This window comes from Amblyomma mixtum, chromosome 1 (assembly GCF_055824585.1).
Source record: "Amblyomma mixtum isolate Tamu chromosome 1, ASM5582458v1, whole genome shotgun sequence".
Taxonomy (NCBI): Eukaryota; Metazoa; Arthropoda; class Arachnida; order Ixodida; family Ixodidae; genus Amblyomma; species Amblyomma mixtum.
In genome coordinates, this window is record NC_143012.1 from 208,812,442 (window position 1) to 208,828,727 (window position 16,286).

Sequence of the window (16,286 nt, forward strand, 5' to 3'; positions counted from 1 at the left end):
TCATGACACGAGCACCTCTTACGCACCTGCACTGGATCTCCAGTGCAGCGTGGGCGAAACAGGAAGCGAGATGCTAACCTGCGAGAGCACACACACGCACGCTGTCCGAGAATATGAGGGATAGAGAACCTGCGCCGCGATGCCACCGGATATGAAAATTTATTGTCCAGTCTATACAAATTCCACATACCCACGATCGCTCTGCTTTTCGGAGTCTTCATTTCTTTCGATAACCGGCTTTGAGGCCGACCTTGAAAAGCGCCCGAGTGGTCTGAAGCCAGGCTACTTTAACGCTTTTTGGAGATAAGCAAACCACAACCTGTTTTCTGCACCGCGTGAGCCGCGGCCAGCAGAGAAAAGTCGCTAAACAGTCAAGTTAGCGCGCTCACCCCGCCGGCTAGATACAAGCTAAAGAACAAGGTGAGTAATCAAATCGAGCTGCGCTCCAGCTATCGTCAGCCACCGCAAACATACCGAGATATTATCTGGGCAACAGCGCGCAATACTTCGCGGCGCTGGCGTCACTCCAAGCTGCTCCCGGCCACGTTTTCCGTCATTCGTGTTAAGCGTGTGGACGACTGTACATCCTCTGCTACCAACATAAATCGGTTATTCCTACTTCAAAAAGGATAATTCGCTGTGTTTGTATTGCTCCATCAGATGCGCATACCGCACCTCTTTTTAAACGCCTCAGTTTTTAGCAACGCTGTACCACCTGCTCGACATCCGGCTCTTGCTAGCCTACCGTAAATATAAAAAACAAAACCTGTCATACATTACAACTTTGGCGCAGTTCCTAACAAAAAAAAAGCAGTCCTCGGGGTTTATCTCGTAAATATTTGGTTTGGTTTATGGGGGTTTAACGTCCCGAAGCGACTCAGGCTATGAGGGACGCCGTAGTGAAGGGCTCCGGAAATTTCGACCACCTGGGGTTCTTTAACATGCACTGACATCGCACAGTACACGGGCCTCTAGAACTTCGCCCTCATTGAAATTCAGCCGCCGCGGCCGGGATCAAACCCGCGTCTTTCAGGCCAGCAGCCGAGCGCCGTAACCCCTGAGCCACCGCGGCGGGACCCGTAAATGTTTCTATTGCTTCCACAAACACTATGGCACGGAACCGTTTGCCGTTCGGGTGGATGCTGCATGCACAGGCGAAGACGCGGTTGTAGCCATCACAAACCTCTCCCTCCAACTGATTGCCACCCTTCACATATCCCCCGGTGCCACTCCCAAGAAGGCCGAAGAGGCCGCCATTGCCCTGGCCATCACACGCACGGATGCTCGATATATACTGTCAGATTCTAAAACTGCCATACTAAATTTTGCTCGCGGGAGAGTTCATGTCCCTGCATTTCGCATACTGGACTCCCTCGCCGCGCACCCGCCCCGCCATGTGGAGCTGATATGGGTGCCTGCCCTCTCCGGGAATCCCGGAAACGAGGCCGCCAACGCTTTACCCCGAGCTTCTCTCGACCGGGCACCGGCGGCCTCCGACCTGGGGTTCTCGCGGGAGCGCATGCACTCATTCAGTGAAACGACGCAGGCCTGCAAAGCCGAGCGTCGGCTCTACCCCCCATCTCATCCCTCCCTCGACAATTACCATCAGATACTTTGGAGGCGGCTCCAAACACGCACTTTGCCCTCCACTTATATACGCTCGCGATATCACCCAGTCCACACGAACCCTTCCTGTACCCTCTGCCACCACCCCAAAGCCACTCTCGACCATATTATTTTCCTCTGCCCGGCGGATCCTCCCCCGCGGGGCCTGGAGCACCTTACCACTCGGGAGGCTTGGGAGACCGTACTGCGCTCCGAGGACCCGGCCAAGCAAGCCATCACCACCGGCCGGGCTGCCAGCGTCAAGAGCCTCCGGGGCATGAACGTTTGAGTGCAGTGGGGCCGTGCGGGGGCCCAAGGACCGACGTGTCCAAAACTCCCTTGTTCCAAATAAGTTTTCACCATCATCATCATTTATATTGCTGTTTCTTGTCGCCAGTGTGTAACCTATATTTCCTAGATTTCGTGCCCTTTCTTCTACAGAATTTCGGCTTGATGGCTTAAGTTTGAGCCAACTTGACCAACTTGCTCAGAGCCCTCATGCAGTGTTTAAGGCACGTCAAGTGGCTCCGAGCAACCTTTCCCTTAAATCCCCCATAAATTGTATATTTATGGAAATAAAAGCAAGTCAGTTCGAAATATGTAACCAATTATTTTTCTCTTCTTTATGTTTGTCGACTGATTTTGTTTCGGCCCTTCGGTTCCCCAGCCTTAACTCCTTACGCTAGAGTTTGGCTCCAGACCGCTTTCGAGCTCCACCTTCTCGACCTATGTAACTATGTAAATTGTCAGCTACTCGACCGAGTGTGCCATCACTGCCGGCGCCTGCAACGTGATAGGGACTGGCCAATAAGCAGTGCAGCGGTGACGACAGAACAGCGGCGGTACTTCGAGTTCTATTTAGTGTGCGATTGCAGCTGTCGCCATCTGTCGCTTGCGCCTGGCGTCGCATTCATGAACTGCGCATCTTTAGCAGAAGCTGGCTGTTCGTTTTCAGTCCCAGGAGCTCGGGAGAGTCCAAAGCAGGTGAGGCGAGCATGCGCAGAGCGGTAGAGTGGAAAAAGCGAAAGCGCAAGGGTTCAAGGCCGTGCAAGACCCGTTCATCAGTATGCGTGTTAGAAAGCCATGATCATCAACGAACGTTAAGCAAATGACGAGACAGAAAGTAATGAGGAGAAGTGACAAGGCGCAGAATGAGATGACCGAATAACAAAGGGGAGGAAGATTAAGGAAAACGCTCGTAGAAAATTGGTCGCATGCACTGGGACGACGCCCTCGTGTAGTTTGCTTTCCCTGTGGCCATGCATTTTTCTTCTGTATGGCTTGCCAGAAGCAGTCATGGCTAAATACCTCACATATTTGGTTCCTCTGTAGCAGACTTGATATTCAGGTCACGCAATGGTAGCCGGATGAAATGGCTTTCTAAAGCGCGTAGCATGCTCTTGAAATAGCACATTGAAAAGCTATGCCGAGCGTGAAACACTGGGGACGAAACCATTCAATTAAATATTTCATTAAAATTGACTGTCTGGTCCTTTTTGTCTGCATTGACATTTGTCTGGCAGAGAAAGACGCATTTATCGACAGGAAAATTGATACTTAAAAATTTTCCCGCCAGTCGAATCAAACTCCTAGCGTGCAAAGAGATGGAGTGCCACCATTCTGAAGTGAAAGGCGGCGCGGCGTAGCCTCTGTGATCAAAGACCAAAACTTTTGTCGACGCAAGCAGACAGGCCAGCGGTTATTTGTCCACAGTGTCCTTTAAACGAGGGCACGGCTCTCGGCTAAATAAAGCCGCCAACAATACCAGAGACAGAGGAGCCTTTTCGAAAACGCACTTGTTCACGAAGCGAGCCTGCATTCGTCTGTTTCTGATTCGCAGTGAACATTCAGGAGTGAATCTCGAGCATCACGTGAAAAATAGAATTAAGTGCTTGATTCGTTAAGTGACTGCGATAATCATGCGGTCTGGCATTTTAAATGCATCATGCGAGCTTGGCGCATGATGACCTTAGTTACGTATGTGCCATAAAACCCAAAACCAAGCAACTGCTATTTCGTATAGAAGTTGTTCACGTGAACAATTGAAGTATTTTCGAATGTTAAGCTGTTGAGATAAAGCTATTATTTCTTAACGAAAGTCATAAAAAACCAAAAGAGAAATTTCTGTTAGTGCATACAATTGAATCGCCGCTGTTAGTAGAGAGACATGAGCGCCTTCTCATTAAAGCATGAGACAGTCGGCATGAACTGCGGTGCAGAAAAGAAAAAGAACGTGTGCCTGCCAGGGATCGAACCTGGGACCTTCCGCGTGTTAGGCGGATGTGATAACCACTACACCACAAGCACAGCTGTAAGAGCAGCTTTACAGTGCAGCGCTCCTCCAAGGAGTTCTCAGCCGTGTCAGTTTGCTGCAACCGGTTGGCCGGCCTCAGTCCACGCGGCACTAGGACACGCCATTGAAGGCCGACGCTGCGCAGCACGACGGATTCCGGAACAAGAATAGCAACCTTCGGAACATTCGTGTTCAGCATAGAGGCTTAGTGTACTCTGTACAAAGAACGCCCGAAAGAAAAGCGCCAAAAGAGAAATTTCCATTAGGGCATTCAATTCAATCAACGGTGTTAGTAGAGAGACGTGAGCGCCTTCTCATTAAAGTCATGAGACAGTCGGCATGAACTGCGCTGCAGAAAAGAAAAAGAACGTATACCTGCCAGGGATCGAACCTGGGACCTTCCGCGTGTTAGGCGGATGTGATAACCACTACACCACAAGCACAGCTGTAAGAGCAGCTTTACAGTGCAGCGCTCCTCGAAGGAGTTCTCAGCCGTGTCAGTTTGCTGCAACCGGTTGGCCGGCCTCAGTCCACGCGGCACTAGGACACGCCATTGAAGGCCGACGCTGCGCAGCACGACGGATTCCGGAACAACAATAGCAACCTTCGGAACATTCGTGTTCAGCATAGAGGCTTAGTGTACTCTGTACAACGAACGCCCGAAAGAAAAGCGCCAAAAGAGAAATTTCCATTAGGGCATTCAATTCAATCAACGGTGTTAGTAGAGAGACGTGAGCGCCTTCTCATTAAAGTCATGAGACAGTCGGCATGAACTGCGCTGCAGAAAAGAAAAAGAACGTGTGCCTGCCAGGGATCGAACCTGGGACCTTCCGCGTGTTAGGCGGATGTGATAACCACTACACCACAAGCACTGTTTTTTTCTTTATTGCCTCCTTAGACAACAGTTCAAACAATACAGACACGACTAAAACACGCTAGTACAGGCATACCTGGCGTGGTTAAAATTTTTAAGTCTCATCAAATCCTCAAGAACAGCCATCCATTGCGGCGGCTCCGTTTGTGCGCGATACACCTCTGCAATGTACGTAACACTCTCAATAAAGTTTTCACGTGAAGAACGAACAACGATGTCCGCATGTTGAACCGCCATCCTTGTCTTCCACAAACTGTGGAGGCCCAGGAGCATGAACATGTCATACGGTGTGTCATCATCAGTCTCTGCAGTTAAAAACCTGATTCCTGAAGGAGTAATTGGTAGTTCTTTTTTAAGTGTGCGTTGTAAAATGTCCCAGAGAAAGATCGGATCCCAGCATTCAATGAAAAATGTTCAATGGTTCCTGGTTTTTTGCACAAAAGACAGTTTACTGTCCAGGGCACAAAAATTCCTTTGTCCTCGAGCCATGTCTTTACTAGAAGAGTATTAGTGTGCAGCTTGAAAAAGAAAGTTTTAATAGAAGCTCTTATTGGCATCTTTTTCACTCTTTTCAAGGCATCATCTCCTGGGCCTCCGAAGTGCACCGTTCTGTACAGTGGGACTGGCATCATGACGTCAATTAAATCTTTGTACAACTTCTTTTTGTTAACTAAAGACAAGGACTGCAAAGAAAACCGAGCAGTTAGTACGCGATATGACACAACAATTTTGTGCAGATAACCAGTCACACCACGATTCACAGCATCACCAGTGGTAACAATGAAATCAGGTAAAGTTTTAGCCAGTCGAACATGTAACATTGTGCGCAAAAGACCATCACTTTGGTCCCGTAAAAAAAAGAACCGTGACACAATTTGTCGAACAAACAAGTCTGATAAGCCAAGTACTCCATTGCGGACAGATCGAAAAAAATTTGAGCGACTAACCCTCTCCCAACTCGAGCCCCAAATGATTACCGCAAAAGCCCTGTGCATTTTTTGCACATTCGCCCGTGACATGAAGAGAACTTGTAATACATACCAAATTTTGGCGATAAGAAATACATTGCACACTGTAGCCCGCGCAAACATCTAGAAACCGCGGCCTTGCCATGATGCAGTCTTTTCTTTCAAAGTCTCCATTTCTGCCTTCCAATATTCGTCATTTCCTTTGTAATACTGTAGCGGGACTCCCAGGTATTTAGCTGGTGTCGCCGTCCAAGCCATTTTTGCAAAATAGCGCGGAGTCATGTCCCAGTTGCCGTGCCAGAAGCCAACGCTCTTTTCCCAATTAATCTGGGAGCCCGTCTGTTTGCAAAATTTGTCGGCTACTTGAACCACCTCAAGGACACTACTTCTGTCCTCGCAAAATACAGCGATGTTATCCGCGTAAGCTAACACTTAAACTTCTGATGACTGCAGTTTGAAGCCATGAATGCTTGCATGGCGCAACAGAACAACACAAAAGGGTTCCAGGTACAAGGTAAACAACAATGGGGAGAGTGGGCAGCCTTTCCTCACTGATGATTGAAGAGGAACAAGTTCGCTGAGCGTCCTGTTTATTACAATACGCGTTGTACAGTCGCTGTAGGCCATCCTGACCCCTTCAATAATCCCGCTGCCGATATTGATGTGTTTTAGTACCTCAAGCATTATTTCATGCGAGACCTTGTCGAAAGCCTTCGCCAGGTCGAGCTGCAGCATAGCAACTAGACCTGCGAACGCGTCGCAGCACTATAACACACTTCTCGCAATATGAGTATTAGTTGTGATCGTGCGGCCCTTGATTCCGCATGTTTGGTGAGGGCCCACAAGACTTAATTACTCTTTGGGCTCTCCTCGCCAAAACTTTCATTAAAATTTTATAATCGGTGTTTGTTAATGTAATTGGCCTGTATGACTCAACCGACATCAGCTTCTCTGGGTCTTCTGTTTTTGGTATTAGTACCGTGCGACTTGTCTTAAAAGAAGGGGGCAGTCTATTTTCCTCGTACGCTTCTGCGTACACACGCTGCAAAATCGCTGACAGTTCGGACGCAAAAGCTTTGTAAAAGGCTGCACTTAAGCCATCGGGCCGGGGTGACTTGGCTACAGCTAACTCCTTTATCGCCGTCAGGATTTCGTCCGTGCTTATAGCACCTAAGCTCGCTGTAGTTTCATCATCTAACTTCGGCATGTCAGCAAGAAACTCTTCTCCAAATCCACTTTGCACTTGTTTTGCGCCGCCTAAAAGATACTTATAGTGCTCGACGAATGCCCTTGCAATTACCGCGCTGTCAGAGCTAATTTCATTTTGATAAGATATCTGTTTGATTTCCTTCTTCGTAGCGTATCGTTTTTCATCGCCCAACGCCCGTCTATTTGGGCTTTCCCCCAGCCATAACCTTTCTGCGCGTGCGCGAATCACTGCTGCTTTGTATCTTTCCACATCAAGCAGTTCCAATTCGCTTTTAACTTTGCTTACTGCACTAGTGTACGCGCCGGGTTCCACTTCTATACTCACTAGCAATTCCAGTTGCCGTTCGAGCTCTTTTTCCTTTAACGTTTCGTTGTAGCGTCGGATAGTGCCTCTTTCAATCGCCATCATTTTTTTTTGGATTTTTAGTTCCTCCCACGCGACCGCGTACTGCGCGGGCTCCCTTGTCAACGCATCGTCAATCTTTTCTTTTACACTATTAACGAAAGTGTCATCTTCGAGCAGTTTAGCACTAAGCTTCCACAATTGCCAAGTAAATTTTGACTGTTTCTTTTCGTCCCTAGCCTAAAGGACACCATACAGTGGTCACTAAAGGATAGAAGTGTAACGGATTAACAGTTACAAAGAGGTATCAGATCCAGTGACAGATACGCTCGGTCCAGTGTCGCATGACTTTTCCCCTGAAAATGTGTGTATTGTCGTTTTCCCGCGTTTGATAAAACCATGCCAACATCTTCAAGGTTATGTTCATTAATTAGCGTGTTCAATAGTTCAGCGCTTTTGTCTCTAACGTGGGGGTTGTATGCACGATCGTCCACACAACATACAACGTTGAAATCACCCATAAAAATAACAGCACTATTGCATTTGATGTAGGGTTCAAGGTTTTTGAAAAAAATAATTCGGTCTTGCATATCATTTGGTGCATACACACATATCAGTCGCCATTGCGAACCGGCAAAAAGAAAATTTAAAACAATCAGCGCCCACTTTCACTGACAGTTAGCGACTCCTCAAAAATGCCAGTGCATTTACGTGTTAGGACAGCACAACCACCAGATGTACAGGGGTGGTCAAAAAATCCCAGGCCGCTCCGAACAGCCGCGGAGCCGCTGCTCTCCGCTATCGGGGCGCTGTTATCGCACGCGTGTCTCGCCACGCACGGGTTGCGAGGGTATGCGCTGAGACGAGGTGATGCTCCCTCTCTCTCTCGCTCTCCACGATAACAAAGCAGTGAAAAAGACGGTGAGGCGTGCGCCTTCACGCTTCGCTTTTCGAGATTTCCGCACTCGGCTGCGGTGCAGCGCGTCGCGGAGCAGACGACCATTTGAGAAAAGTGACGCTCGCTGCTGGCGGCCGTATTTAATTGGATTTAGTCTGCTTCTTCCAACTTCTCAGCTTCCTGGCATACGATATAATGTATTTACCTTCACCTAAGCGACGCGACTGCGAAGCCCTGCTGCATACAGTCTCCGGCGAATGGTCGGCACTGGCACACATCGGCCCAGCTCCTGCAGAATTTCTTCGATGGTCAATGTGGGTTCGAGATTAGCAGCGGCCACAATCCATAGGTCTTCTTGAGGGGTCGTGGCTGAAGGCAGCCCTTCTCTTGGAGCATCCTCAATGCGCTGTTCTTCTCGATATGCGCACACTATTTGGTCCACTGAGAACCTCGAGCACCCAATTATCCTAACAATTTCTCGGCGGCTGCGACCTGCAATAGCAAGCGCAATTATGCGCAACCGTGTGTCCCTGTTAATGCGTGGCATGGCGTCCACTTTTCGCGATGACTACACTCCAACTGGGCAACCGGCGAAGCCCGCGTAGAAATTAGCGCCCACTAAGTGCATGGTCTCTCTAATTTCACAGATTCATTTCTCTTCCAGAACGAGACATGGCTTCACTCTTTCGAACCGTCGACACAGTGCCTTGACTGGCAGTGATAAGCTCGCAGTCAAGCGCGCTGATTCATTCCTTGCCTTCGCGCCACTTTCCGCGCGCGCCTCACCGTCTTTTTCACTGCTTTGTTATCGTGGAGAGCGGGAGAGAGATGCAGCATAACCTCCTCTCAGCGCACACCCTCGCAACCTGTGCGCGGCGAGACACGCGTGCGACAACAGCGCCCCGATAGCGGAGAGCAGCGGCTCCGCGGCTGTTCGGAGCGGCCTGGGATTTTTTGACCACCCCTGTACCTACAGCATGGCAAATAGAAACATTATAATGCGCTGTAAACGCTGCAACAATACGATCTGTCTGCTCCTGGCTCTCAACTTTCCTTTCTTGCACAGCCACAATGTCAAGCTCATTGTCTAGGCAGATGCGCCTGAGCTGGTATTGTCGCCGCCTTGCAGAAAGACCTCGAACATTAATGGTGGCAATCCTCAGTGTTTTCTCCATTTTAGCTATCATTTAAGAGCAGGAACAGACGGATCGTGCAGTGGAGAGAGACATGTGACGCGTAGCAGTAGCCAGAAATGCTCTTTGCGCGCAGCATACAGTACTACATGCCCAACACTGTCTCCTTTCTCGTACCTTGGTAGCGTCGCGCGAGCACACCGCTGCTTGACCGTCCATTGCTTGGTGTTGTGCTCCTAGGAGCCCACTGAGGCACCGGTCCCGGCGACTACGGGGGCGGTTGTGCCGCCGGTCTTCTGTCCGGCGGGATGTTAGGCTTCGGGCGTAGTGACGCCCGGCGTCCCCCAACCGTTTTAGGTGGTGGTTCATCGTTGCTGGGAGAAAGGAGCTCGCCGTCGTTTGACATGTCCTTGCGCGATCTTTTAGCAGTTGCTCCGCTTGCCTCGACGCCGTCCATATCGACGACGCCCTCCTCAACCTCGGGTGTCTCTTCCGGCTCACCTACGCTTTTGACTTCTTGGTCACTGGAACCTCCTTTGAAGTGTTCTACGTCCTCCTGCTTTTTCTCCGTATTGGCGCTCTCAAGAGGCAGTTCAGGTGCAGCCTTCGGCACGCTGTCGTTGCCACCTGAAGCTTCTTCGGCGTCAGCCTCGTCCATGAGCAGTTGGGAAACATCCGCTTTCCCTCTCACTCCAGTGACACTGGCGTACGTCCTGACACACTCGGACTCGTCATGCCCGTAGCGCCCGCAAAGCGCACAACGCGGTACACGACATTCTCGCCGTACATGGCCTGTGTTACGGCACCGAAGGCAAAGCGGAGCCTTCCCCGGGACAACAACTAGTGCCTGCTCCCCACCAATGCGCACTTGATGGGGCAAATCGTCGACCGACAGGCCCGTTTTGAGCCTAAGAGCCGCCAGTCGACGACCCTTTGACCTGTACAGCCTCCCTGATTTTTAATAATATAGCGCGAGCGTCGACCGAACTGCTGGTCAGCGCCTTATAACGGCGATAAGCGTGCAACAAGGCGAGAGTTCGCGCACGCGCACGAAGGCAGAGCGTCGTCTGCTAGGCTGTTCCAAGCACGAGGACACACGCCCTGCCGCAATATCAGTTCGCAAGATCCCGCCAAGCCGTAAAGCGCATGCGCATTATTAATATGTGAGACTGCATGAGACATGATTTCTTTCTCTCTTTTTTTTTTGTTTGCCTATTACGGGAGGCCAGCCTGGCGATGCAAAGTGATAAGAAAAAATAAAAGTAAAGAAATATAGCAGCACATTGAAACCATTGCCTGGATCGCGATAAGCGGGGTTCCAACCAGCTCTTTAATGAGCCTTGCAGTGTCTCGACGGTATAAAAAGGCACCGCAGCTCTCAAACGCCCACTTCGGCGGAGAATGCCTCCTTGCGAGTTATCATTTTTCGGTTTTTGTGGCTCTGGACCAAGGCCCACTTATGCTGTCTTTTTTTGTTGTCTCAATTCTGTAAAGTTTACCCGCTCACTCCTGAACTACTTAAGCAAAACCACGGAGCCACGAATGGTTGCGCCTCCTTTTTTTTCTGCAAGAAGGTTGCCGCTTTCAGCATGCGTCACCTGAGCTGGAAATGGCAGTCGCCACGTTAGGAGCGATGAATGCATTGAGAAGCGTGGGGTGTATAAGCTCGTTCTTTCAGGAGAGGAAGGGGTAGTAAGACACAGCTGCATGTATCCGCGAATGTAGAACACTTCTGTGTATTTTCATCAAATAACCTTTATTTCCTTGGTGCATTTTAGAACTGAAACAGGGCCTTGTCTCAAGGCTCTCACACATCATACATATAAGTTAATAGCGCTGAAACTCGCCTCCGGACTGAGCAACACCCGCGATGCGCCTGGGCAGGGAGTCGAAGAGTGCGGGTACAAGGTCCACGTCATCCTTAAGGGCATCCCATGCACTCTTCACGGCTTCCCACAAGCCGTCTGCCGATGCATCGTGGAGACTCATCTTTGACAAGTTGGACTTGAGGATACCCCAAACATTTTCAATTATATTCAGGTCCGCTCCCTGGGGAGGCCAAGACAACGTCATGATGCCTAGTTGTTCCAAATGTTCCTTCACGGCGCGTGCAGCATGCACCGGTGACAGGTCATGCTGTAGGTAGAAGCAACCATCCGTGAAAGGGCCGTCCAGAAGATGGGGAAGAAGCTCCTGATCAATAATTTCCAGGTATGCTTCAGCACAGAACCGGCCCGATATACGACGGAGCGGGCCAAGGCCGTTCTTAGTTATTACGCCCCAAATGTTTACGCTCGTCCTGCCACTAGACTTGACCTTCTGAACATAGTGTGGATCATACCTGCAACAGTGGAAGAAAATTTTATACACAACATAAAGTGTGTCAATGACTCCTAGACAATATTAAACGACACGTAATGAAAATATTACAGCGACAATACACCCCCTCTTCACATGGAAGTATAATCCATCCACAATCTCAGCAAACATCTTTTAAATTTAACCAAGTATAAGTAATTCTATTTAGGAACCATTTTACCCGCCTGTGCTGCATCATCTATTTCTTGAACAGTGATAGCTGACATTGATAATCACATGTCACCCCGGGAAGCAAATGCCATATACTTTCGCAGGTTTAAGCCAAACATAGCCAAATCGAAAAAATGAACAATGATAAATCACCAACCTCATGAGGTCTGGCCGGTAAACTTTCTGTTGCTGGCTCCATTTTGTGCAAACCGTGGACTCGTCTGTGAAGACAACATTTTCCCAGTCCTCCACGGTCCATTCAATATGGTCGCGTGCAAACTGTAGCCTTTTCTCCTTGTTAGTCGCCGAAAGCTTCGGCTTGTGCACCGCAACTCGATTGCGAAGACCTGCTTCTCGAAGTCGGGTACGCACCAAGTTGTCACTCACGTCCACTCCAGCAACCTGCTTCAATTGGCCAGCAGTCATGAAGGGCGCTACACAAGCCGCAGCAACAATGGCATGGTCCTCTTCTTCCGTTGTCTTGCGCTTCAAATGTCGAGGAGCGTCACAAATGCGCCCTTCGTCGCGATAAGCCTGAACTATTCTGCTTACGGTAGCCTGAGTGACTCCAACGCTCTTAGCAATTTCATTCTGAGACTTCCCGCAAAGCGACATTGCGATGACGCGGTGGCGTTGTTCCAGTGGCACGCGTGGAGGCATTCTCCGCCGAAGTGGGCGTTTGAGAGCTGCGGTGCCTTTTTATACCGTCGAGACACTGCAAGGCTCATTAAAGAGCTGGTTGGAACCCCGCTTATCGCGATCCAGGCAATGGTTTCAATGTGCTGCTATATTTCTTTACTTTTATTTTTTCTTATCACTTTGCATCGCCAGGCTGGCCTCCCGTAATAGGCAAACAAAAAAAAAAAGAGAGAAAGAAATCATGTCTCATGCAGTCTCACATATTAATAATGCGCATGCGCTTTACGGCTTGGCGGGATCTTGCGAACTGATATTGCGGCAGGGCGTGTGTCCTCGTGCTTGGAACAGCCTAGCAGACGACGCTCTGCCTTCGTGCGCGTGCGCGAACTCTCGCCTTGTTGCACGCTTATCGCCGTTATAAGGCGCTGACCAGCAGTTCGGTCGACGCTCGCGCTATATTATTAAAAATCAGGGAGGCTGTACACCTCGAACTCGCCACCGTTCCCTTGCAACTTCACTGGCCTTTCCATATGATGAAAAGACATGGCGTATGTCTTCATCTGGCACGTTATGCAGCATCCAGTGTAGCTTCAGATGAATGTCTTGATTGGTGGGGTCGATGACCACACAACGCCGCTCTTTCACTTTTATGTCGCCCTCGCTGAGTATCTTCTTCACACTGTCGCCGCTTTTGAATGTCACTGCCCACACATGGCTCATTTGATACGCCCCCAGTGCGACTACCTCGGACAGCAGCGATAAGCCAGCCAGCGCATCTCGGAAATGTTACACACGATGTGGTCGATACCGCACATCTGCATGCAAAAAAATGGTATTTAAAACAACACGACCTGTTGCTAGCTGAGGAAGAAGCACTTGATATTCCTTGTCGCCGTTGGCAACACCCCTAGTACAGCGGCCCGGCAGGTCCGCTGAAACCGCTCCTGAGGAGCCTGACATTCCGTGACCGTCCTGCTCGAAAGCCGGAAATGGAATTACTACACCACAAGCACAGCTGGAATAGCAGCTTTACAGTGCAGCGCTCCTCGAAGGAGTTCTCAGCTGTGTCAGTTTCATGCAACCGGTTGGACGGCCTCAGTCCACGCGGCACTAAGGACACGCCATTGAAGGCCGACGCTGCGCAGCACGACGGATTCCGCAACAAGAATAGCAACCTTCGGAACATTCGTGTTTAACATAGAGGCTTTCTGTACTCTGTACAACTAACGCCTGAGAGAAAAGAGCCAAAAGAGAAACTTCCATTAGTGCATGCACTTCAATCAACGTTGTTAGTAGAGAGACGTGAGCGCCTTCTCATTAAAGTCATGAGACAGTCGGCATTAAGTGCGCTGCAGAAAACAAAAAGAACGTGTGCCTGCCAGGGATCGAACCTGGGACCTTCTGCGTGTTAGGCGGATGTGATAACCACTACACCACAAGCACTTTTTTTTTCTTTATTGCCGACTTGGCCGGAAAAACGAAACACAAAAATACAATGACATGACAATAAAAGCACTGGTCAGTTTCTAGCAAGTGCACGATGATAAAATGGGTTAAATGATTTTAGTTGGTCGAGGACAGGCAACCACTCAGGTTGTGGAGCTCGCTGTCCGAAAACTTCCTGTGTGTACATGATGCTTTCAATGAAATACTGATGTGCAGGATGCACAACAGCATGTTCATGCCTGACATCCATTCGCGTGCGCCATAGGCTTTGCATGCAGAGCAAAATTAGCAGGTCGCAAGGCACTTCACCTGTTTCTGCACATGGTAGGAAGCGTATTCCAAAAGGCGTCAAAGGTAACTCTTTTGTCAGGGTGCGTTTCAAGACATCCCAAAGAATGACAGCGTCATGACAATCGAGAAGGATATGCTCTATAGTTTCCACTTTTTTGCAAATTAGACATTCCACTGACCAAGGTACAAAAAGGCCTTTGCTCTGCAACCACGGCTTCACTGGGAGGGTTCCAGTATGCAATTGAAAAAAGAAAGAACGCACTGAAGGCTTCACCGGCATTCTTTTGACCCTTTTTAGCACATCGCGTTCGCGACCCAAAAGATATGCACTGCGATAAACAGGCACTGGCAGAAACACATCGAGCAGGTCCTTGTACATCTTTTTCCTTGTTACAATGGCTAGATACTCATCGGAAAATTTTGAGCGAAGAATACGCACTGCTGCAACAACTTCTTGCAAGAAACCACTTAACCCATTCCGACCTGCAGACATGGATGACACAACATAATCAGGCAGTGATTCTGACAATCGCACTTGTATAATAGTTCGCAGAAAATCATTATCTTGACGCAAGAAAAAGAATCTAGTCACTATCTGCCTCAGAAATAAATTTGATAATCCTAGCCCCCCGTTCCGCACCTTATGGAATAGATTGCATCGGCTGGTACGTTCCCATGTTGACGGCCAAATAAACGTTGCAAACACTCTGTGCAACCTTTGCACTGAAGTCCTTGGTAAAGTTAACGCTTGCAGAACATAGAAAATCCTCGCTATTAAAAACATGTTGCACACCGTAGCTCTTGCAAACATGGAAAAGTTGTGACCGCCCCATTTGCCTGTCTGAGCTTTGACTCGTTCGGTTTCATGGGCCCAATATTCTTTGCTTTCTGTGTAGTTGGTTAGCGGCACGCCGAGGTACTTTCCTGGCGTGTCTACCCACTTCATTCGACAGAATACTTCTGGCGTGGCCTGCCACTTACCATGCCAAAAACCAAAACATTTCTGCCAGCTTATCGCACAGCCACTTGCATCACAAAAATTTACGGCTTCTCTCACCACTTCTTGCACGCTTTCCTGGTCTCTGCAGAACACTGCTATATCATCTGCATATGCCAATACCTTCACTTCATTATGACAAAAGGCGTAACCTCGAATGTTTTGCGTAGTTAACAGCTTTAAAGAAAAGGGCTCCAGGTAAAGTGCAAAAAGCAGTGGAGAAAGAGGGCAACCCTGCCTCACTGACGACAAGACAGGAATACTATTACTCAGGCGCTTATTAATTATGAACCTTGATGTACAGCCATTGTAAACCATTTTCACGCCATCAGTGATGATACATCCTACATTCACATGTTCCAACAGCGCGAACAAAATTTCATGTACAACTTTATCAAACGCCTTATGCAGGTCTAGTTGGATCATGGCGACACGACCCTCCGTTGCATCACAGCATTCAAGGACACTCCTAGCTACGTGTATGTTAGTAAAAATGGTTCTGTCTTTTATGCCACAGGTCTGGTGTGGGCCAACAAGGGTTTTAATTACTGTTTGGAGTCGTCCGGCTAGCACTTTCATATAAAATTTGTAGTCTACGTTAGTTAAGCTTATTGGGCGGTAACACTCAACTGACTGCAACCTACTCGGGTCGTCCGATTTTGGGATCAACATCACGTGGGAGGTTCGGAAAGACGGCGGAGTTAACTTTCTTTCATAACACTCGCTTATTACGCGTTGTAATGCTATTGCCATTTCTGTTTTCATAGCCTTGTAAAGTGCGGCACCGAGGCCGTCCGGCCCAGGCGACTTGTTTAAGCTCAGCTGCTGTATTGCAGCTTCGATTTCTGCTGCCGTTATGGGCTCCACAAGTACCTGCGCCAGGTCATCCTCGACTCTTGGCATTAGCGACAGGAATGCAGTTTTATAGTGTTCAACATCTGGCGTTTTAAGGCTGAACAAGTTTTGGTAATATTCCAGAAACGCCCTTTCAATCATATCAGATTCGGAAGTTACGTCATTGCGATAACAAATTTTCTTTATCTCTTTCGAAACTGCATACT

General features: G+C 48.9%; 4 non-coding genes across 4 annotated transcripts; all 4 read right to left on the minus strand.

Annotated features, from left to right (window-relative positions):
* Nucleotides 1-3,839: 3,839 nt before the first annotated feature.
* TRNAV-AAC (transfer RNA valine (anticodon AAC)) lies at nucleotides 3,840-3,912 on the minus strand. Its single transcript has one exon. It is a non-coding gene; the product is annotated as a tRNA-Val (tRNA).
* A 356-nt stretch (nucleotides 3,913-4,268) lies between these two features.
* On the minus strand, nucleotides 4,269-4,341 carry TRNAV-AAC (transfer RNA valine (anticodon AAC)). The gene has a single exon. It is a non-coding gene; the product is annotated as a tRNA-Val (tRNA).
* A 356-nt stretch (nucleotides 4,342-4,697) lies between these two features.
* Nucleotides 4,698-4,770, minus strand: TRNAV-AAC (transfer RNA valine (anticodon AAC)). The gene has a single exon. It is a non-coding gene; the product is annotated as a tRNA-Val (tRNA).
* Nucleotides 4,771-13,861: 9,091 nt separating this feature from the next.
* On the minus strand, nucleotides 13,862-13,934 carry TRNAV-AAC (transfer RNA valine (anticodon AAC)). Its single transcript has one exon. It is a non-coding gene; the product is annotated as a tRNA-Val (tRNA).
* Nucleotides 13,935-16,286: the final 2,352 nt, after the last annotated feature.